Below are 23936 nucleotides of genomic sequence, written 5' to 3'. Positions count from 1 at the left end.
GTATTTTCATGTGTATATAGACAATATATATATATTTGGTATGCGTGACATGTGTACTGCACAGTGTGCTGGTGTACATGTGCACCTCAGTCTTATCTCCATATCTGGTTCAGTGTCATGTTTTGTTTTACAATGCCCTTGTGAAGCACCTTGGGACATTTTATTATGTTAAAATGCTGTATAAATATAAGTTGCCATTGTGGACAGGTGTGGCATGTGTGTTTGTGCATTTTTTAGTGTGTGTGTTTCTGTGTTGTGTCCATTTCTGGAGATTGGTGTATGTGTCTGGCATGTGCACATCTGTGCGTATCCAAATATATGTAGCATGTGGGCACATGCATGTTCCCATTTGAATTTGTTTTATTTGAAATAAGAAACCAGAATAAAGAGTCGAAGAGCATTATGCAAGACATCACCCAGGTTGAAAAGTGCTGTAGAGCTAAAGGTGAGCTAAGGTAAATAAAAAGTTAATGATTAGACTCAGCAAGTTTGGGTTTTAAAGGCCTGTAGGTTGATGAGGCGATGAGGTGAGGCAGATGTGAGGAATCCCAAATTTTGATGTCCTTTGAATTAATGAGGCAGAGCAGAAGAATGGGTGTCATGGAAGGAAAAGTGACTAGTTAGGACACTTAATGGAATCCGTGGAATAGAGGAGACTTTGGGATTTCAATATGTTTTTAATGATTATCGTTGGATAATTCAATGTAAATACAGCTACCCTTCATAAGCATAAACATCATATCTACCATCCAAGGTATTGCATTGTTTGTTCATCTGCATGTTAGACCAATGTAAACATTGCATGACAGTGACATCAGGTAACCAAATGGCTAAAGTTCGGGTGATTTAAATATAGAATAACAGAAACCTGGAAATGAGTTACAGGCTGGAATCTACTCGAGGGGTTAGGGGATAGTGGGACAGGGGGCAGGGTGTCCTCATGCTAATTCCTGCAAAATCCTCCTAACTAACATCTGGGGCTGGTTCCAAAATTAGGACAGCTGTCTCTCAGACTTGTCAAGCAACAGCCTGACATAGTCATACTCACAGAATCATACCTTACAGATAGTGTCCCACTGGCAGGACAGACCCAGCATTGGTGGTGGCACAGTGGTATACAGTCGGGAGGGAGTTTTCCTGGCCTCAGGAGTCCTAAACATTGGACTCCATGATGTCTCATGGCATCAGGTCAAACATGGGCAAGGAAATCTTCTGCTGATCACCATGTACCACCCTCCCTCAGTTGTTGAATCAGCGCTCCTCCACATTGAACATCACTTGGAGGAAGCACTGAGGGCGGCAAGGGCACAGAATGTACTCTGGGTGGGGACTTCAATGTCCATCACCAAGAGTGGCTCGGTAGCACCACTACTGACTGAGCTGGCTGAGTCCTAAAGCGCATAGCTGCTAGACTGGGTCTGTGACAAGTGGTGAGAGAACCAACAAGAGGGAAAAACGCACTTGGCCTCATCCTCATCAACCTGCCTGTCGCATATGCATCTGTTCATGACAGCATTTTTAGGAATGACCATCACACAGTCCCTGTGGAGACAAAGTCTGTCTTCATATTGAGGGTACTCTCCATCATGTTGTGTGGCACGACCTTGGTGCTAAATGGTATAGATTTTGAACAGATCTAGCAACTCAAAACTGGGTAACCATGAGGTGCTGTGGGCCATCAGCACCAGCAGAATTGTACTCGAACACAATCTGTAACCTCATGGCCTGGCATATCCCCCACTCTATCATTGCCATCAAGCCAGGGGATCAAACCTGGTTCAATTAACAGTGCATGCGGGCATACCAGGAGCAGCACCAGGCATGCCTAAAAGTGAGATGTCGACCTGGTGAAGCTATAACACAGGACTACTTGCGTGCCAAACAGCATATGCAGCAAGTGATAGAGCTAAGCGATTCCACAACCAACGGATCAGACTTAAGCTCTGCAGTCCTGCTACATTCAGTCGTGAATTGTGGTGGACAATTAAACAACTCACTGAAGGAGGAGGCTCCACAAATATCCCCATCCTCAATGATGGAGGAGCCCAGCATCAGTGTGAAAGATAAAGCTTAAAGCATTTGCAACAATCTTCAGCCAGAAGTGCCGAGCGAATGTTCTATCTTGGCCTTCTCCGGAGGTCCCCAGCATCACAGATGCCAGTTTTCAGCCAATTAGATTCACTCCATGTGGTATCAAGAAACAGCTGAAGCCAGTGGATAACGCAAAGGCTATGGGCCCTGACAATATTCCAGCAATAGTACTGCTTCAGAGCTTGCCATGCCCCTAGCCAAGCTGTTCCAGTACAGCTATGACCCAGCAATGTGGAAAATTTTCCAAGTATGTCCTGTACACAAAAAGCAGGAAAAATCCAACCCGGCTAATTACTGCCCAATCAATCCGCTCTAAATTATCAGTAAAGTGATGGAAGACATCAGCAACAGTGCTAGCAAGTGGCACTTGCTTAGCAATAACCTGCTCACTGACGCCCAGTTTGGGTTCCGCCAGGGCCACTCAGCTCCTGACCTCATTACAGCCTTGGTTCAAACAGGGACATAAGAGCTGAATTTGCGAGTTGAGGGGAGAGTGACTGCCCTTGACATCAAGGCAGCATTTGACCAAATGTGGCATCAAGGAGCCCTAGCAAAACTGGAGTCAATGGGAATCAGGGGAAAAACTCTGCTGGTTGGAGTCATACTTAGCATAAAGGGAGATGGTTGTGGTTGTTGGAGGTCAGTCATCTCAGCTCCAGGACATCACTGCAGGAGTTCCTCAGGATAGTGTCCTAGGCCCAACCATCTTCAGCTGCTTCATCAAGGACTTCCTTCCATCATAAGGTCAGAAGTGGGGATGTTCGCTGATGATTGCACAATGTTCAGCACCATTCGCAACTCCTCAGACACTGAAGCAGTCCACGTCAAAATGCAGCAAGACCTGGACAATATCCAGGATTGGGGTGACAAGTGGCAAGTAACATTTTGTGCCACACAATGTGCCAGGCAATGACCATCCCCAACAAGGGAGAATCTAACCCTTGCCACCCCCCCCCCCCCCCACTAGCGTTACCATCACTGAATTCCCCACTATCAACATCCTGGAGGTTACCATTGACCAGAAACTGAACTGGACTAGCCATATACATACTGTGGCTACAATAGCAGATCAGAGGCTAGGAATCCTGTGGCAAGTAACTCACCTCCTGACTCCCCAAAGCCTGTCCACCATCTACAAGGTAGAAGTCAGGAGTGCAATGGAACGCTCCCCACTTGCTTGGATGAGTGCAGCTCCCACAACACTCAAGAAGCTTGACACCGTTCAAGGCAAAGCAACCTGCTTGATTGGCACCACATCCACAAATATTCACTCTCTCCATCACCAACGCACAGCGGCAGCAGTGTATACCATCCACAAGATGCACTGCAGAAATTCACCAAGGCTCCTTTGACAGCACCTACCAAACCTCTACCACCTAGAAGGACAAGGGCAGCAGACACATGGGAATACCACCACCTACAAGGTCCCCTCCAAGCCAAACACTATCCTGACTTGGAACCTTATCACCGTTGCTTCAATATTGCTGGGTCAAAATCCAGGAACTCCCTCCCTAACAGCATGGTGGGTGTACCTACACCACATGGACTGCAGCGGTCCAAGAAGGCATCTCACCGCCACCTTCTCAAGGGCAATTAGGGATGGGCAATAAATGCTGGCCTAGCTAGTGATGCCCACATCCAATAAATGAATTAAAAAATGTGCTGCAGTGAGATTTCAGCGCATCATTATAATAAAATGTTGCTCCTATCTCATATCGCAGTTATCCTGGGATTGTGCCAAGTTTATGGAGATGGAAATTCAGGTGCCAGCAGCATGCAAAGGATGCAGAACGCATCATGCTCATCTGAATATACAAAAATGATGGACAGGATCACCCACTCTGTCCCTTACAATGCTGAATCTATGTGCAACTCAAGATATACACCCCCCTCCCCCTCCCGCCACCCTGACTCAGAGTCATGTCTTAGCCTGGGAGAAGCAAAATGAACAATGATCTGAGAACTTCCTCTCTGTCCCCCTCAGGTGATCAAGGCTGGTCCAGGAGACCCCACTGAGCCTGACGAACATTACCAGGTATCTCCCTCTTGTATAAAGTGATTTCCATCCCAGCCAGAAACAGGCCTGGTTTTTGCTCGAATGAGTTTGGTGGATCAGCATTCATTCTCTAGCAAAAGAAGAACTGCCCAAAATCTAACATAGATCTGGCCTTACATCACTTGAGATTGTTACCCTCTTGTTCTCCACAATTCATCCAGATGAAACAATTTGTCTACACAAACTCAGCCTAATCCCTTCATATGAACAAGGAGCAGGAGCAGGCCATTCAGCCCCTTGAGCTTGTTCCACCATTTAATAAGATCATGGCTGGTCTGATATCATCCTGAAATCTGCATCAGACCTACCCCTGATAATCTATCACCCCCTTGCTTACCAAGAATCTATCCACCTCTGCCTTAACAATGTTCAAAGACTCTGCTTCCACCACCTCTTCATGGAGAGAGTTCCAACGACTCACAACCCTCTGAGTGAAAACATTTTGCCTCATCTCTGTTTTAATTTTTAAACAGTGACCCCAAGTTCTAGATTCTCCCACAAGAGGAAATTTCCTCTCCACATTCATCCTGTCAAGACTCCTCAGGATCTTATAAGTTTCAATAAAGTCATGCCTTACTTTTCTAAACTCCAATCGATACAAGCCTAGCCTGTCCAGTCTTTCCTCGTAAGACTACCCACCCATTCCTGGAATTAGTCTAGTAAACCTTCTCTGAACTGCTTCCAATGCATTTGCATCCTTCCTTAAATAAGGTGATCAGTACTCTACACAGTACTCCAAATGTGGTCTCATTAGTGCCCTGTATAACTGAAGCATAACCTCCCTACTTTTGTATTCAATTCCCCTCCTACTAAATGATACTGTTCTGTTAGCTTTCCTAATTACTTGCTGTACCTGCATACTAGCCTTTTGTGATTCATGAACTATGACACCAAGACCCCTTTGCACCTCAGAGCTCTGCAATCTCTCGTCATTTAGAGAATATGTGTCTCTTTTATTCTTCCTGCAAAAATGGACAATTTCATATTTTCCCACGCTATACTCCATTTGCCAGATCTTTGCCCACTCACTTAATCTATCTATATCTTTTTGTAGCTTCCTTATGTCCTTATGGCTGGAGAGTTTTAGTTATGAGGTGGGATTGGATAGACTGGGGTTATTTTCCCTGGAGCAGAGGAGATTGAGGGGGGGATATGATTGAGATGTATAAAATTATGAGGGGCAATAGATAGGGTAGACAGGAAGGAACATTTCCCCTTGGTGGAGGGTTCAGTAAAAAGGGGGCATAGATTTAAGGTAAGGGACAGGAGGTTTAGAGGGGATGTGTGGAAGAATTTTTTCACCCAGAGGGTGGTGGGAATCTGGACCTCACTGCCTGAAAGGGTGGTAGAGGCAGAAACCCTCATAACGTTTAAGAAGTATTTGGATGTGCACTTGCGATGCCATAGCATACAAGGCTATGGGCCTAGTGCTGGAAAATGGGATTAGAATCGTTAGATACTTGTTTGACCGGCGCAGACTCAATGGGCCGATGGGTCTTTTTCTGTGCTGTAGACCTCTATGACTCTATGACTCTTCACAATTTACTTTCCTGCCAATCTTTGTGTCATCAGCAAATTTGGCATCCTATCCATCCCTTCATCCAAGTCATTTATATAAATTGTAAACAGTTGATGTCCCAGCACTGATCCCTGTGGCACACCCTTACATCTTGACAACCTGAAAAAGACCCATCATTTAATAAATACCAACTTTGCCCATTGCAAACAGTGGAAGGAACTTGCTGTTTAACACGATCTGCTTGATATGATGATACAGGCAAGGTACAGACCACACCCAACCAGCCCGTGCTTGCAAAACTGAAAACAAACGTGATTGGACACCATTTGGTAAATAATCCTCAGGGTGCTAAAAATTACGCTGACAACCAATCTAAGATTGTCAGTTGGTCTCGCATTGTGGTGCATTTACATGTACTGGAAGCTACGTATATTAATACATGGGGTCCTGTTCTTTGCAGACAGAAAGAACATGTACACACATTGCACCTGTTTCAGATAAACAAAATAAGTGACAGCCATTTGCTGTTTCATTCCTCAGGACAATGCATTGACCAGTCAGAGTCAAGCTGCCTGGTTTAAAATTTCAAACCATGCTAGGCAGTTAACTGTCAGTCACCATTAACTGCTCCATTCTCCATGGCAATGTCTCTGCCAATCGGTGTCCACTTGCTAACCAATCAGCATTCTTTTCCCATACAGTATAAAGTTGTTGCTTCCCCTGACATAGTATTCCTCTGATTGTTCTGAATAGTGCAAGATGAAAAGCTTTGACAAAATGTCTTTTTACAGCAATGCTCAAGTTCTGTACTACCAAAACGACGGTTATTTATTTATTTATTTGTTCACAGGATGTGGGTGTCGCTGGCTAGGTGAGCATTTATTACCCATTCCACTTGCCTTCATGAAGGTGCCCTCAAGCCGCCTTCTTGAACCACTGCAGTCCATCTGACGTAGGTACACAAACTGTGCTGTTAGCTAGAGAGTTCCAGGATTTTGACTCAGTGACAGTGAAGGAAAGACATTATAGTTCCAAGTCAGGATGGTGTGTGGCTTGGATGGGATTAATCTCCAGGATACCATTGCAAGCAAATCCCTGGAGAAAAATCAAAAGCATGTTTAAATAAAAATACAAGGGTATATGTGATATTTTTCATTTCGTTTTCGGTTTCTCAGCCATTGGAAATGATATTAAGAAATGGCTGTTTGATTGACAGCCAAGAGACAACCAATTGGTTAATTAAGAACCTGTTTGCCTTCCAGTTGTCTTGGGGCACCATGGGGGGGGGGGGGGGGGGGGGGGGGAGGGGGGTGGATGTATCGGGCAGCCAATGGCATGAGCTTCCGAGGAAGAAGCCACTGGTGGCTGGAGGGGTCATGTGATGAAACCATCAAGAATACGTACAACCAGAGTTGCCCCTATTTGCCCCATGTTCATTTTGTGTTGCCAATCCTGTAATCCTGTTCCTGATTGTAGACAACCTTAATAACTTAATAAGCCACTGCCTTTGTCAAAAGAAATAGTGCCAGGTTAACGGTATTTTGTGGCAAGTTGTTTCCCTTTTCTGTAGGGCACAATGGTTCAAATCGATAGTGCACTTACTGTACGCAATTTTAATACCTGTGTGGCCACTATTGTCATTTATCCAGCCTCTCCATGATATTCGCAGTGCCCGGGCAGATCCAGGATTTTCATCACTCCACCAGTGGCAGCCGTCTAGGTGCTAAGCTCTGGAATTCCCTCCCCGAACCGTTCCAACTCTACCTCTTGCTCATCCTTTAAAGTGCTTCTTAAAACCACTTCTCTGACCAAGCTTTTGGTCACCTGTCCTGGTATCATAGGAAATCATAGAATATAACAGCACAGGAAGCCATTTGGCCCGTTTTGTCTATGCAGACTTTTTGAAAGAGCTATCCAATTTAGTCCCATAATCCAACTTTCTCAACATAATCCTGCAAAGTATTTACTTTCACTACATGTCCAACAATCTTTGAAAGTTCTTATGAAATCTGATTCCACCGTCCTTTCAGATCATGCATTCCAGATCATAACAACCCTCTCTGTGAAATAATTTAACCTCATTTTCCCTCTGGTTCTTTTTCCAATTATTTTAAATCTATGACCTCTAGTTACTGACGCACATGCCAGAGGAAACAGTTTCTCCCTACTTACTCTATCAAGACCACTCATAATTTTGAATACCTTTATTATGAATGGTTCCTTATGTGACCCTGTGTCAAATTTTGTTTGATAATGTTCCTCTGAGGCTTGTTGGGAAATTTTACTATGTTAAATGTACTAGATGAATGCAAATAGTTGTTAGGAGTTGAATGTGACAGGTCATTGGTTTTAAATTCATAGCAACTGTCATTCTCTGTAGGGAGTGCAGTGTCAGCAATGAACAAAAAACTCTCTCCTTGAACCCCTTCCTTAGCCTGTTCTCTCCCCCAGCACAACTGCAAGGATAGCCCATGTAAGGTCAGTCCTGCCTGATTACTGGAGTTCTCTGATTGAATCTCTCCGCCTGCCTTGTCCTTTCTTTTTAATTGGAAGAACAGATCATCCTTGAAGGATGGCTGGATTTGTAACAAGCTTCCAGTTGTCCTCTCCCATCCTGCTGAGTTTCCCTGTGGCTAGGACTTGTGTTTTCATTTTCTGAACTTCATCCATAAGACAGCAGACTGCTCCATCTGTCCGCAATTATCCCAGTAAACACAAGAGAAATGGGCCAGAAAAATAAAATCCCTACAGGTCATAGCTAGCTGAATGACTCCACAATACTCAATGCTGCTGCTTAGAAAGGACAATTTCACTAAATTGAGAATAGTTGAAAAATCCAGGAGGGGAGAGGTGAGGAGAATTGGTTTTACACAGCTAGTTGTTATCAGCTTGAATGGACTGTCTGAAAGAACAGGGAAAGCTCATCCAAAAGGGTATTGGAAAGAATTTTGAAAAGGAAAAAACATTGAAGGGACTTTTGGGATAAATTGGATAGCTCTTTCAAAGAGTCAGCACAGGTATGACTGGCCAAATGACCTCCTTCCGTGCTGTATTGTTCTATAATTAGTAACAAACATATTAATATGTTCAAGATGAAATTCTTTCATCTGCTGTTTTAAAGAAGAATGACTTGCATTTGTATAGCACCTTTCACAACCTCAGTAGGTCAGCCAATGAAGTACTTTTGAAGTGTAGTCACTGTTGTAATGTAGCAAACACAGCAGCCAAGTTGAACACAGCAAGCTCCCAAAAACAGCAATGTGTTAAATTACCAGATCATCATTTTTAGTGATGTTGGTTGAGGGATAAATATTGGCCAGGACACTGGGCGGAATACTGGCCAATTATTACAGCACTACAAATATCTTCACTGAAATCAGCTAATTTAATGCAGGACAAGGATCAAAGCTAGGACCATAATCACATGGTGCACTTACAAAGCACTGAGGTTAAGCAGAAAGGTTTTTGCTAAAGCTTACAAAAAGTAAATATCTGCACAGGGATAGGGTCAAAAACCACAGAACTCATTATCATAGGTTAGTGTGACAAGTTGGCATCTAGTGATTCATGTTAGTTTACACATTGCCAAGGTAACAATTTATTTTGTTTCCCTTCGCTATGTTTTCCACCAATTTTTTCCCCTTCCCAGGATAAGCGTTATAGCTGGACCAGAATCCTGTGTCTCGTCCAACATTCACGCATGTTCACATAATCCAGCACTTTCTTAGGATTGTCATCAGGAGTGAGAAGCCTAACAGAATTAGTTTCCCCCCTTCCCTAATGCAGAGATGTTGAACCTTCAGTCTTACCACCCTCTGCAACTGAAACTCAGCTAACTCAGCATTGACTGGGTACAAAACACTGGATATTCCTGAACTTGTGGCCCAGCTACTTATTGTTTAAAACCTTATGATATCGCAGATCCAAAGAATCATCACATAGCATGGGGCACAGAAGGAGGCCTTTCGGTCCATTATGTCTGTGCCTGTTCTTTGAAAGAGTTATCTAATTAATCCCAATCTTGGCTGCTTTCCCCATAGCCCTGCACGTTTCAAGTATTCATCCAACTCCCTTTTGAAAGTTACTATTGAATCTGCTTCCAGCAGCTTTTCTGCAGTGCATTCCAGACAACTTGCTGTGTAAAATAAATATCTCCTGCTCTCCCCCAATCTTTTTTTCAATGATCTTTGTCAAGATTTTATGAAAGAGAAAGGTGCAGATTGAATCAGTTGGATTTCTTTTCCTCACCCTGCACCTTAGAGGACAGGGGAGTCTCCAAAGTTCTTCAAATTAAAGAATTTGCACGGTATTGGAAGCTTTAGGAATTTCCAATCACTCAGACTCTTCATCAACAAAGGAAAAGTCAAAATCCCAGAAAGGGAAAGAGAAAGGAAGACAAGAGAGAAAAAAGGGAGAGAGAGAAATTCTGAAGAACTTCTAGCCAGGGTCCACCAATTCACTCAAAGCCAGGCTGAGACTTTCACAATCCTTTCATGTAAGATGTGTCTGAAACACTCTTGTTACTCTTCAAGTACATAAATAAAGCCTTGCAAACCAATCTTGTGCAAATACACTGTGGTTGAATAGCTGGGGAAGGTTTTATATTTATATATACATACAGAAATTGAAAGCAAGTTTTTATATGTCTGTGTATATTTTTCTAAACGGTGGAACAGTGGTATTTAGGAAGAGGAAGCACTTAAATGTCTCTTGGCCGTTGATCGATGTTTGATATCCCAGGGGGATTCTTGCAATGTTGACAGTGGGTAATAAACTCTTCAACTTGCACCGCGAGCCTTTATTCAACTCCAAAGAAACTCTGAGTTAGGCGGCAAGAGGCAAGCACCCAAAGTTCCAAAAAGCACCTGTTGTTGCCTGTGTGGTCAGAGCTTTGGTGAATTAAAAGTGAACATCACAACTGAGTTGTTTGCCAGTCCTGAAGGAAGATCAATTTTGTATAGGGTTGAGATTTTTCTGGCTAAATTGCCAGCTATAAAAATAAGAATAATTGACCATGTTTCCCTATGTTCCAGTGGCTTATACACACATCAGAAAGGGCATTTTATGACTTTACCTTCTAGCTGTGCAGCTTCGCCCAGCAGGAGTACATACTGAGAATCCTGTCTGGAAAAGCTCCATGTTGAAACCACAAGTTCATAAAGTTATCCCTCTAGTCTTTCCTCATAATTAACATAAATGTTTCAATGCTTTGGGTTGGGGTTGTCAACCCTCCAGGATTGCCCTGGAGTCTCCATGAGTCGAAGATTGATCTCCAGACCACTGCTGGGAGCAAAACCCAGGAGAAAATTAAACAAGATTATGTTTTGTTTTGCCTTTTCTTTAAACACTTTGATTTATTAGTTTAAAAAAAGGTGAAGAGAAAGGTTGTTTCATGAATGGTCAAGATTTGTCCAGTCGAACCACAAAAGTCTTCCCTAGAACTAGGGGGTACTGTTTAAAAATAAGGGGTTGCCCAATTAAAACAGAGATGAGGCAAAATTTTTTCACTCAGTGGATTGTGAACCTTTGGAACTCTCTCTTCCTGAAAAGGTAGTGGAAGCAGAGCCTTTGAATATTTTTAAGGCAGAGAAGGTTAGATTCTTGGTAAGCAAGGGGGTGATGAGTTATCGGGGGTAGGTGGGATGCAGATTGCAGGTTACTATCAGATCAGCCATGATCATATTAAATGGCGAAGCAGGCTCGAGGGGCTGAATGGCCTACTGCTGCTCCTTGTTCATATGTTTATTCTAATTGGCCATGGGAAGGCATTAACACCTGGAGGATGGACCATTGACTTGAATTTGGGAGCGGAGTGTATTGAGGCAGGAGATCAGGAACCTCCTTGACTATATCCAAGGTGGCAAGTATATTTTCATGGCTCTTCCCCATCTTCCTGCAATTGGAGTATTTAATTCCTTTTTGAAAGTTACTACTGGATCTGTATCCTCTGCCCTATCAGGTAGTACATTCCAAATCTGAACCAGTGATTGTGTGAAAAAATAAAGTTTTTCCTTATGTCAAATCTGGTTCTTTTGCTAATTGCCTTAAATCTGGTGGGACCAACTGGATTATCCTTTGAAAGAGCCAGTGCAAACTCGATGGGCCAAATGTCGTCCTTCTATCATTGTATTGACAGGAATTCTTGTATTTCGCAGTGGCAAAGCTGACATGACCAATGAGTGTTGAATTGGGACGAGGAGAACGCCAGGTTTAATTCCTGGTCTGTGATGAGTTTGCAGATCTTAGCTGAAGTGACGGTGAGGGTTGCTGCAATCAACTCCCACTGCTGCTAGGCTGAAGAAGACATTGATCAGCTGGGTTTTCCACTTCTTCTCACTAACTGGTATACAACGCTGGAAAGGGTATGCTTACCAGTGAGCACAAAAAGCTCAAGAAGAAGGCAGGGAGGGATAAAAATGAGTCTGAATCAGACATGGGGAGGAACAACTTGCGATTATGAAATCATCAGCACCGTTTTCTATCTAGTTTCAAAATGGCTGCTTGGTGTTTCCAAAATTATCTCCTTAAGGTTGCCAGCCCTCCAGGATTGTCCTGGATTCCCCAAGGATTAAAGATTAATCTCCTGGACACAGCCACGAGCAAATATCTTGGAGAAAATTCTCAGAGGCATTCAAAAAAAATGGTGCTTTTTAAAAGTTTTCTTCCATGGTTATAAAAGCATTGAACATAGGGGAAAAGGTCTGTTTGACTGACAGTCATAAATCATCCAGTCAGGTAACCAAACATCTGTTTGCTTTCCAATTGGCCGTGAGAAGTGGGGTCCCACGAGGATGGGTGACCAATGGGGGAACTGCGTGGGTGGGATGGTTCATTGCTGGAGGTCATGTGATGAAACCTCCAGGAATATGTCCAATCAGAGTTGGTAACCCTATGTCCATGCATGACTCAAAGTTCTGCCTGATTTAGCAACTGGAATACATTTAATCATATTCCTCTGCAGCTAAATAGCAGCAATGTCATTGTCTAATAGTTTTTCCTCATCTGTTTTAAACTACACAGGAAAACAATGGAGCTTTTCCAGGAGAAATAAAAAGGAAACTCCACAGAAATTACAGAAAAAAAATCCAGAGTTTAGAATTCATCAATGGCAGATGAATTGTTTCCAACAGGATCGTCATCACTGTGAGTTTCCTATTTTAATTTTCTTTTTGTTAGTTGGTGATTTTGCTTCCCTTGGGGTAGAGAAAGAGAACAAGGCGAGCTATTACAATCTGAAAGAGCGGTGGAAGCAGATTCAATAGTGACTTTCAAAAGTGAATTGCATAAATACTTGAAAAGGAGAAATTTGCAGTGCTATGGGGGAAAGAGCAGGGAAGTGGGACTAATCCGATAGCTCTTTCAAAAGAGCCGGCACAGGCACAAACAGCCTCCTTTTTGTGCTGTAATATTCTTGGATTCTCTGAAGATTCTCTCAAGCTTGACACAAATAAATTGCTGACACCTTCTACAATGGAAATTTGCCAGCCCACTGCCCTGAGGGAAAAGTATTTAACAAGCCTGTTCTTTAAGTCTTTTTTAAAATTAACTTGTAGTTTTTATAGCGCCTTTAATGACTACGGGAGACCTCAAAGTGCTTTACAGCCAATGAAGTACTTTTGACGTGTAGTCACTGTTGTTGGAAATGCAGCAGCCAATTTGCGCACAGCAAGCTCTCTCAAATAGCAATGTGATAATGACCAGATAACCCATTCTGGTGATGTTGATTGATGAATGAATATTCGACATGTCATCCTCGCGAGAAATGCCATGCTGCTTTTTGGAATAGTGTCCTTGTATTTTTTTTAAGCTTAAGTGAGAGAAAAAACGGGACCTTGATTTAACTTGCTTATCTGAAAAAACGGCATCTCCAGCAATGTGGCACTCCCTCATTACTGCACTGGGAATCTTAGCCTGGATTTTATGCTCAAGTCTCTGGAATGGTACTTGGATGCACAGCTTTCTGACTCAGGTGGGAGTGACACCTGCTGAGCCACAGCTGCCAGCAGAGTGAAGGTGGTGTGAAAAGAGCCTCCATGATGAGGGAATAGTGTTTTCAACCATAAATGTACTTTGTGCAGAGCTGTTAAGGAAGAAGTGATGTGTCTGGCGCGTCTATCTGTCTTATCTTCACTCTAATACTTTCCCACCTTGGCACATTAAGCCTTGACTGTTTCTCAATAAAACATAATTGATTTTTTTTTGCACTGTGAGGGATTAAGACCTCACACTGTATATTTTTATAAAAAATATAGATATACTCATCGCTATTTCTAAAATTTTAAAAACTGAACAAAGAGCTTTAAAATGGCTGAAGCTGTTTCTGTCTGTGACCCCTGAACAAAATAAGTCACTTGGCAATTTTAGGAAAAACTCACACCACGTTATCTCTGAGGAGCCACTAACGACCCCCTGTGTACTATACAGCCCAGCTTCATAGAGAGCTATACAAAGGCCATCTGCATTTGATAACCCAGACTGGCCAGTGGAGATAGAATGTTTACTAAGACAATGGCCTCCCAAACATTCCTTTTAACCCATAATGGCTGAGACATTATCAGCCCTGCAACACAAAGCCAATTTCCAAGCACTGATAAACATCCTTTATTGAAGACGTCATGGAGAGGTGAAGTCACATGACCTGGACCTCTGGCTTGTTGAACAAACTGAATAGCTCAGTCTGCTATTTAACATCTGACTAGCAGACCAAACCGAAGGACCTCTGGCCCAGGTTGGACACCTGGCCCCATCTCCCCTGTTTCTACTGAAAGTCTGTACCATTGTCTGCAAACTGATTCATCTCTGTGTGCCGATCTCATCGTATGAAGTCAACACCACCAGAAAAGTGAATTATTCAGCATTGGTTTTCAACCCCCTAACATTTGTGAAGGAATATCTCATTGGACTTGATTCTGGAACCCATGTGAGACAATATTTATTTTCTCCTGTGGTTTCTGCTCTGTAAATCTTTCTTTTCTCTCTCCATGTTTTTACTCTGAATGTGGAGGCGACGTTGCAACTCTCCTTTCGTGTTTTGAGTCTGTGCAAATAAACTAACTCTTTTGATTTAGTTCATCCTATCTTGAGTTTGCCGTGGGGTTATTAATAGAAAGCTGGATCACACCAAAACTGAGGGGTTCAGGAAATACGTCACCACTTATAAAGAGGGGAAACAAATCAAAACACCTTTCTGTTTACTGACGGGTGGTGAGAAGAGAAATTAGTGCTGTTGAAGTTAAATCCCATCCTGTCCATAACAATACAGGTAGTTGGAACATTTTCCCCTCCCATTCCTCTAACAGAAAGCCTGGTACAAACAGCTGTTTCACTCGGATGATAAATTGTTGCTGGATTCTGTGTCAGTGAATTGCTTTCAAACAGACCATTGTTGTGTCTTGGTATGAGCAGTATTTAGATGCCTCTTCCTAACTAGGATTGGCAACTCTGGTTGGATGCTGTCCTGGAAATTTTATCACATGATCCCTCATCCCCAATCCCCCCCCATTCCTGCCATTGGCCACCCATTCTTACAACATACTACCACCTTCCCACACCAAGTGTAAATTCAACAGGCTCTGTTACCTGGTTGGATGATTCTCGACTGTCTGTCCAACAGCCAATTTTTCCCAGCCCCCAATACTCTTACAAGCAAAAATGAAAGTGCTCAAAGAAAATCTAAACAATGCTCAGTTTCTTTTTAATGCCCTAACGATTTTGTCCTGCGCTTTGCTTGCCACAGTGTCCTGGAGATTAATCTCTTAATTCCTGGAGACTCCAGGACAATCCTGGAGAGTTGGTAACCCCACTCCTACCATACATAGACCAAGAGGATCACCACTCTGGAGTGTGAGAGATCAAAGGTGAAAGTGACTGACCTTTGTCCTCTTAACAAAAATCTGTCCCTTTTAGCCATCTGGTTCATGAGTGCATAAGGGGCCTGGTTGATAAAGCGATGGGTATCTTACACCCACTAAGCACTGATTGACTGGCAGTCAAGAATCATTTTAGATGTTGCCTTTAAAAGTAAAATTGGGTAAAATATATTAAACTTCGATCTTCTGGGAATCACCAGTTGGCAAAGTGAAATTGTCAGATTCACTAACTATCAACTTTAATTTTGTGGTTTTAAGGCATCACCCAAGGCCCTTGTAAGCATTTAGATGAGCATTATAGATCGCAGAGTGATGTCACTTAGTTAAATGTGAGGAAAATCATTCTGCTTTTCTTTTAACTGACCCCACTGAGGTTTCATTCATTTTTCTTTCTTCAGAAGATCAGATTCCTGATTAGAATAGGTCTTGGCAAGAGGCAGTTGCCATGGTTTCCATGGAATATTCTTGAGGCCTCTTGTCAGCCGTGTTGATAAATGGCGGTTCTGATAATTCGGGCTCGTTCTCTGATGAAGCCAGCAGAGGGAATCCTTGTTCTCTTACTGATAGCAGTTTCAAAATTGGTGTCAATAGAATGAATCCCCTGTCTGTGAAACCCCTGTCTTCGTCTTGATATTTAATGATTTTACAGGTATTTTTCAAATTTGTACCCGAACAATGATCTTAACATGCATTGTGGGACTTGATACAGTCTTATTTTTGGGTCCCTTCAAGTCGTTTTTCTTACTATTTGTGCACCTTATGTAAATTAGAGATAATTTGAATGTGTCAGCTGTGGCTCAATTGGCAACACTTACACTTCTGAGTCACAAGGTTGTGATTTGAGTGCAACAATCCAGGCTGACACTAAAATAGAGTCCTCTGAGGGAGTGCTACAATGTTGGAGGTGCTGTCTTTCAGATGAGACATTAAGCCAAGGCTCCGCCAGCCTTCACAGATAACAAATCCTAAAGCAGTATTTTGAAGAAGAGCAGGGGATTAACTTGGTAACCTGGCCAATAACATCACAAAAGCAGATTACCTGGCCATTGTCACATTGCTGTTTGTGGGAGCTTGCTGTACTGTTGTGGTTGCTACATTTTAACAGTGACTACAATTCAAGAGTACTTTATTGGCTCTGATGGTGGTGAAAGGCGTTGTAAAAATGCAAGTCATTCTTTTTATACCCTGACAATGACGGTGTAGGAGATCAAGTTTCACTATTTTTGAATAGGGGGAAACAGTGGCATAGTGGCATTGTCAGTGGACTAGTAATCCAGAGATAAAAGCAAAATACTGCAGATGCTGGAAATCTGAAACAAGAACAGGAAATGCTGGAAAAATTCAGCAGTGGAGAGAAAGACTGAGTTAACATTCCGAGTCTGTATGACTCTTCTTCAGTAATAATCCAGAGACCCAGGTTTATGTGGATTGTTCAAATCCCACCATGGCAACTGGTGGGATTTGAATTCAATTAATAAAATCTGGAATTAACAGCTAGCCTCCATAATCGTAATCGTGAAACTATCACCGATTGTTGTAAAAACCCATCTGGTTCATTAATGTCCTTTAGGGAAGGAAATCTGCTGTCCTTACCCTGTCTGGCCTATATGTGATTCCAGGCCCACAGTAATGTAATTGACTCTTAACTGCCACTCAGTTCAAGGGCAATAAATGCTGGCCTTGCCAGTGATGCCTACGTCCTAAGAACAAACAAACAAATGTGCAGAGATATAAGGCTCACATTAAAATTTATTATTTAGAAATAAAGTTTTGCACAAAATGGCTCAGTTGATAACTGCATCAGGTGGTTTTGTACTGATCTGCAGAGATCTAGAAGGTCCCGGTTTCAGTTTTGAGTTGGCAGTGGTTTAGTTTGCACAGGTAGAGGGGAATGATACATTGCCGCAGTTGGACTCAATCACTTTCTCATGGCCCCTGTACTTGGACAAAGACTGGTCTGGATTCCCATTGCTAAATAACCTCCTGACATTGAACATCCAGGATGATAAATAAAGACCACAGCTGGGATTTTCCGGTCCCCCTGCGGCAGGTCCCCCTGTGGTGGATGCGGTGAGCCATTTAAATCTCCGTTGACTTCGGTGAGACTGGAAGACCCCACCAGCAGGAGGGGCCAGAAAATGTCGCTCTATGTTACAAGACAGCACTTGTGGATCAGCATGAGTCAGAGACTGTTTTGAGGGCGACTGTAATTGAGAGGGTGAAAGAAGATGTTCTCTATACATTATCTGTATCTATAAAGAGGGCATGTTTTTTTCTTTTTGTTCCTATCTGTCTCCTTGTTGAGTCACTTTCGCTCACCAGAGGAAAGGAAATCGTCCTTCACCCCCCTCAAACTTGTTCCACCTTTCAATTAGATCATGGCTGATCTGTATCTTAACTGCATCGACCTGCTTTGGATCCATAGCCCCTCGTCTAACAAAAATATATCAATATAAAAGCAAAATACTGCGGATGCTGGAAATCTGAAACAAAAATGCTGGAAAAACTCAGCAGGTCTGGCAGCATCTGTGGAGAGAGAAACAGAGTTAACATTTCGAGTCTGTATGACTCTTCTTCAGAGCCTTTGTTCTCTGTTTTGAAATTTTCAGTTGGTGTCCCCCCCCCCCCCCCCAAAAGCCTCAATAGTTTTTTTTTCAAATTTTGAACAACAAATACTTGATTGGTTTTATTTAAATGCAGATGTCCTGCCATGCTCAACTTCCCTCTCAGGAGTGGCACTCTAGAAGAATTTCAGTGAAGGTTCTGCATGCCTAATGATTAAATATTCACAACATAGACCAATCGAACCTAACACTCTGAGATAATTCTTCAGCAGAAGGAACTAATAACATGTTGCTTTACTCATGGAAATCATGTTCTGAAAAACTTAATCACAAAGAGTTACTTAACTGTAAAAATACTTCTTTAGCTCTTCTATTTGGTTCTCTGAAATATTGCTGATTGAATGTTATGTGTATGTATTTGGGGCGGGATTTTCCAGCCCCACCTGCCGTAGGGATTGTCCGGTCCTGCCGAAACTCAATGGACTTTTGGCTGTGTCACCACATCTCCCGCAGTGGTTCCCAATATGACAGGGCCGGAAAATCCCGGCCTTGGTCTTAGCTGTGGCTCATTGGGTAGCGTTCTCACCCCTGGGCAAGCAGTTTGTGGGTTCATGTCCTACACCAGAGCACAAAATCCAGGCTGACACTTTAGTGCAGTACTGAAGGAGCGCAGTACTGTCAGAGGTCCTGTCTTTCGGAAGAGATGTTAAACCAAAGCTCTCTCTGCCCTTTCAGGTGGATGTAAATATGGCACTGTTCAGAGAAATACAGGGGTGTTCTCCCCAGTGTCCTGACCAATATTTATCCCTCAACTAATATCATTAAAATATCCTATCTGTTTGTGGGACCTTGATGTGCAAAAATTGGCTGCCAAGTTTCTTACGTTACAGCAGGGTTTCAGAAGTACTTCACTGCCTGTGAAGCATTTTTGCATGTGCTGAAGTCCTGAAAGGTGCTATATAAATGTGAGCTCTCCTTTAATGAATTTCTTTTTTTAATTGGATTTTTAGTCAATATGCGCGCAAACTGTCTTGCTGATTTGCAACTTGAGTTGCAAATGGTGTATTTAGATCACATTTCATAAAGAAGTAAAAGTGCTATTAATGCCACCGCGTCATTTCCTGCCAACCAAGGCAGCGATTGGGGATGAAACTTAATTGTGATGCCCCAGCAGTCAAACAGCCTGCTAAGATTCATACACAAGTTCAAGGTATCAGAGATGGCTGATGCCTGTGAATCATAGCTCAGCCAAGAGTCAATGCCTTCAGGAGAGGAGGGAAGGAAAGGAAAATGATTAAAACTGACAGGATGTTGTGAAGTCATTTTAAATTATAAGATTGTGCTAAACATGGTAATGGTGGTGCAGAGTTGATGCCCTGGGGGGCCATATAATTAGAACTAGGATACTGTGTTGATGTTTTGCGTTTATGAATCATCTAGAACCGCCTTCCAACAAATTTTGATCTCCAGGAAGTGAAAGATAAGGAATTAGGCAAATATATTAGCAGAAAAATATCAAAGAACCTGGGAAGGGATTTGTGTTCCACCATGCCTTGACTTAACCACTTTCACACATTTATTAGCACTAATTTGAATTGATAACAAAGAACAAATAACCTGGGGTTTTGTGACCATGTCAAAGATTACACGGGGGTCTCAAAGTCCTCGCTCTGAGGAATCAATCAGCCCAGACTAATACTTTAATTAACACTTTTACTTCTGAGGAAACTAATTTAATCAACGCACGGGATCTGGTTCATAGTGCAGCAGCAGGGCCTTGGCCACTCACTGAATGGAAGCAAAAGATGTCTGCTGCCATGGCAACAGACGAAGGATTACTTTGCCCTGTTAAAGGGCCCTTTTTTTTTATATATCCCCCCTTCACGGAAGCTTTTGTCAAGCCTCTAGCAGATGACATGGAGTCTGATGAAAGATCTTTTCAGATCAAAGCACAAGGTAAACTATGAATGACTGACTCCGAGAAACGTCGCAGAGCGAAGATTCTTAACAGCGGACAAAAATAGAAAAGAAAGCGTCTGTCGGGGAAAGAGCTCGACACAATTCCGCAGCTGTAATATTTGAAGCAATTAGATACAGTGTGATCAAGAAGAACTTTCTGAAAGATTTCCGGTTCGTTCAAACGAGGAAGTTGGTGGTAGCATTTGGTTTGTGTGTTGGCAGCGAGTTTTGCTAATGAGGGCATTTAGTATTTCAGATTGGAAAATAAATGGAACAAAGATTTATCTGACATTAATAATATAGAATAATCGTTACCCGGGAGTGAGTTACAGGCTGGCATCTGACCAAGGAGCTAGTGGGGTTTGTATATAGAATAACAGATACCCAGGAGTGAGTTACAGGCTAGAACCTAAGTGAGGAGTTCAGGTGGTTTGTATATAGAATAATAAACATCCACGAGTGAATTACAAGTTGGAATATAATTGAGGGGTTCAGGTGCTTAATGTCTAGAATAGTGGATACCTAGGCGTGAGTTACAGGGTGGAATCTAATCGGGAGGGGTTTATATCTGGAATAACGGATATCTGGAAATGAGTTACAGGCTGGAATTAATCGATTGGATCAGGGGGTTTATATATAGAATAGCATATACCCGGGAGTAAGTTATAGTCTGTAATCAATCGAGGGGCTCGTGGGATTTGTATACAGAATACCAATACCCAGGAGTGAGTTATAGGCTGGAATCTAATTGAGGGTTCTGGGGTGTGTGGGGGTGGATTTATTTAACAGATATCTGGGAGTGAGTTACAGGCTGGAATCTAATCAAATGGTTCAGGTGGTTTATATAGAGGCCCAGATTTTAGCCACGATGGAGAGCCTCTCTGTCATGGTGAAAATGGCAGAAGCGGCCGAATATTGTAAGTCCCGCCCTAACCACAGCAATCCCCATGTTCATGTGATGGAAATGAGGGTGGGGCACGTTTTGGCACAGGTGCATTTTACAGAGGCAGCTGGCCATTTAAATCATCAGCCGCCTCCACTGAAGTGGGATTTTTGGTAGCCTTGGATTGTGAAACCTGAAGTGTGCAGGTTAGACCTGGTAAGGGCAGGTCTGAACTTTGTGGATTCATTTGGATAGCCAGGGTACCCCTTTGGAGAGGTAAGGTGCCCCTTGAATCTGGTCCCGGAACATCTTTGGGAGAGGTCAGTTGCCCTTTAGAATTGTTAAAAGTAGGCATAAAAAGTGCATAAACTCATAACTGTCAAAATTGTCAACAGATCTGTAAAACTCAACTGCCAAAACTGTCAGAAGCACCTGTCAAAAGTGTCAAGAGGACCTGTCAAAGGGAGCTGTAAGCTGACAAGGCATTTGAATGTTCTGCCCTTTAAATCTTTGGAAAAAATGCCTGGAGTGTTTAAAAAAAAATCATTGCTTGCTATTTCACTCTGACTGTTGACATAAGCTGAGGCCTTCGATTACTGGGTTACTGCTGCATGACTAATTTCACAACCATCCATTATCACAGTAACGTGCCTGCCATTTCACTGTTACAAATGGCTATAGACTTTTTGAAATGGGACTATGAATTCCAATGTTTGTTGTTAAAAGGGATTGTGCACTTGAATGAAATTTTTTTCAATTATAGTGTCATCTGCAATAGACTCTTAGGGAAGAATTTTTGGGTTGATGCAGTTGAGCGGCGGGGCCTGCTTGCCGACATGTAAAATGACGCACAGTGACCTTGGGCATGTGTCCCGACATCACCGCGCGTCATTTAGATTGTCACCTCGGCCAGCGCGCAGCTGACTCGGCTGTACACCCGCCAAACTGTCAAAGGCTTATTAAGGCCATTAGGAAAGTAATTAAAGTTATTAAGAATGCTGCCCATCTAACCTTAAGGTTGTTGGGCAGGCAAAGAGCCCAGGCGGCCTTCACATTTTTCATGAAACCTCATCCACGGGCGGGATGAGGTTTCATGAAGGGTTTATTAATTAAATAAAACATTTTGAAAAAATTAATGGACTCTCCCAGCTCATGTGACAGCTTCACATCGGGGGACATGTCCTTAAATTTCTTTTTACCCTTCTTCAATGTTTCATAAGTGAAAGTAATCTGCCTCAGGGAGCACACGAAAGAGTGCAGGCCCCGACTCAGGGAATCCACCCCCGCCAGCACAGGGAGCGCTCAACGCTTCCAGGTGTGCGTCACACTGGGCAGGCCTTAATTGGCCTGCCCACATAAAATGGCAGCACGGCCCTGATTGGGGGCACCGATCAGTTTTGTACCCGCCCCCACACACCCCCCCGACAGGGGGAAATTTCTGCCCTTAGAATTATATTTTATAGAACTTAATTTTATCTCTTCTCTGTGTGGATCCTGAGGTCTACCCAGAGTAGATACTTAGTGAGTTGGCATGATAGGTGTAAGGGCAAAGGGTGCTGGGCAGGTGTCATGGGTTGGCATGAGTTGACACTAAGTTGGCATAGGGACTATAAAGGGCCATTGGACTGGGTGGAGTGGCACAGGCTGGCATGGAATGTATGAGGGGTTATGTGGTGGGTACAGGGCATGAGGTGGGATGAGTTGGCATGGAAAGGTCATGGGGAGTGTGTGGGGGTGGGTGAGGGCTGGAGGGATCTTTCACGTTTTATTCCTTTTTTAAAAGTTTTGCACACTGTGCCGAGTTACTGAGACAGGCTTTCCACTCATCCCACCTCTGCACACCAGAGCCTCCTCTGATCTTCCAGAGTCATCCACCCCGACTTCTAATCCAGTACACTCACAACAGACTGAAAATCTGACATCCGGGCAGCTATTTTTAAAGGTCGGGAACTCTTTCAACTCTGCACAGCCAACTTGCAGATAAAACTCTGGGCCAGGATAACAGTTACCCGGGAGTGAGTTATAGGCCACAATCTTCGGGTCGGCGTGTGGGGGTGGGCCCTGCTCGCTGACATGTAAAATGACACGCAGTGATATCGGGCCTGCGTCCCAACGTCACCGAGCGTCATTCAGACCTTCAGTTTGACCGGCGCACAGCGGAGGTGATTGCATGCCTGCCAAACTGTCAAAGGCCATTAAGGACATTTAAAAACTAGTTAAAGTCTTAACTGAACTGCCCATCCAGCCTTAAGGTTGGTGGGCAAGCCAAGAGCCCAGGTGGCCTTTGCATTTATCATAAAAACCTCATCCACGGGTGGGATGAGGTTTCATGAAGGTTTTTAAAGTTTAATAAAAATTTTTGATGAAATTGATTGACATGTCCCAGCTCATGTGACACTGTCACATGAAGGTACATGTGTTAAAAATTTTCTTTTCTCTTTATTAAAATTTTTCAAAATCAAACTAATCTCCCTGAGGCAGCTCTGTGCCTCAGGGAGATTTCTGTGCTCTTTTGTGCGCATGCACAGAAGAACTCAGGCCTTGACTCAGCTTACTCCCCCTGCCCGCTCCGGGAATGCGCAGCGCTTCCAGATGCGCGTCACACTAGGTGGGCCTTAATTTGCCCACCCAGGTAAAATAGCGGCACGCGCCCGCTTCGCTTAGCACCCCCCCCTCCCTCCCCCAACAGGGAGAAAATTCTCCCCATATCTGTAATGTAATTGGGGGTTCGTGGGGTTTGTATGTAGAATAACAGATATCCAGAAGTGAGTTAAAAGCTGGAACCTAATCAAAGGGTCCGAGGGTTTTATGTAGAGAATAACAGAAAAGCTAAGACTGAGTTACAGGCTTGAATCTAATTGAAGGGTTCAGGGGTTTATGTATAGAATAACTAATACTTGTGAGTAAATTACATTGTGGAGTCTAATCGAGGGGTTTGTGTGGTTAGTATATAGAATAACAGATACCTGGGAGTGAGTTACAGGCTGGTTTCTTA

The 23936-nt window shown here is 43.1% G+C and overlaps 1 long non-coding RNA gene across 2 annotated transcripts in view; it reads left to right on the top strand.

Moving 5' to 3' along the window:
* Positions 1–23936, top strand: part of LOC121269687 — a 131153-nt gene that overhangs the window by 95395 nt on the left and 11822 nt on the right. For both annotated transcript variants that reach the window (XR_005941392.1, XR_005941391.1), the window contains exon 5: positions 12687–12809. This is a non-coding gene — a long non-coding RNA (uncharacterized LOC121269687). The remainder of the gene's footprint in view (positions 1–12686; positions 12810–23936) is intronic.

Source organism: Carcharodon carcharias, chromosome 25 (assembly GCF_017639515.1).
Source record: "Carcharodon carcharias isolate sCarCar2 chromosome 25, sCarCar2.pri, whole genome shotgun sequence".
Lineage (NCBI taxonomy): Eukaryota > Metazoa > Chordata > Chondrichthyes > Lamniformes > Lamnidae > Carcharodon > Carcharodon carcharias.
The sequence above is the reverse complement of the archived record's forward strand: the minus strand, read 5'-3'. Positions and strand labels throughout refer to the sequence as shown.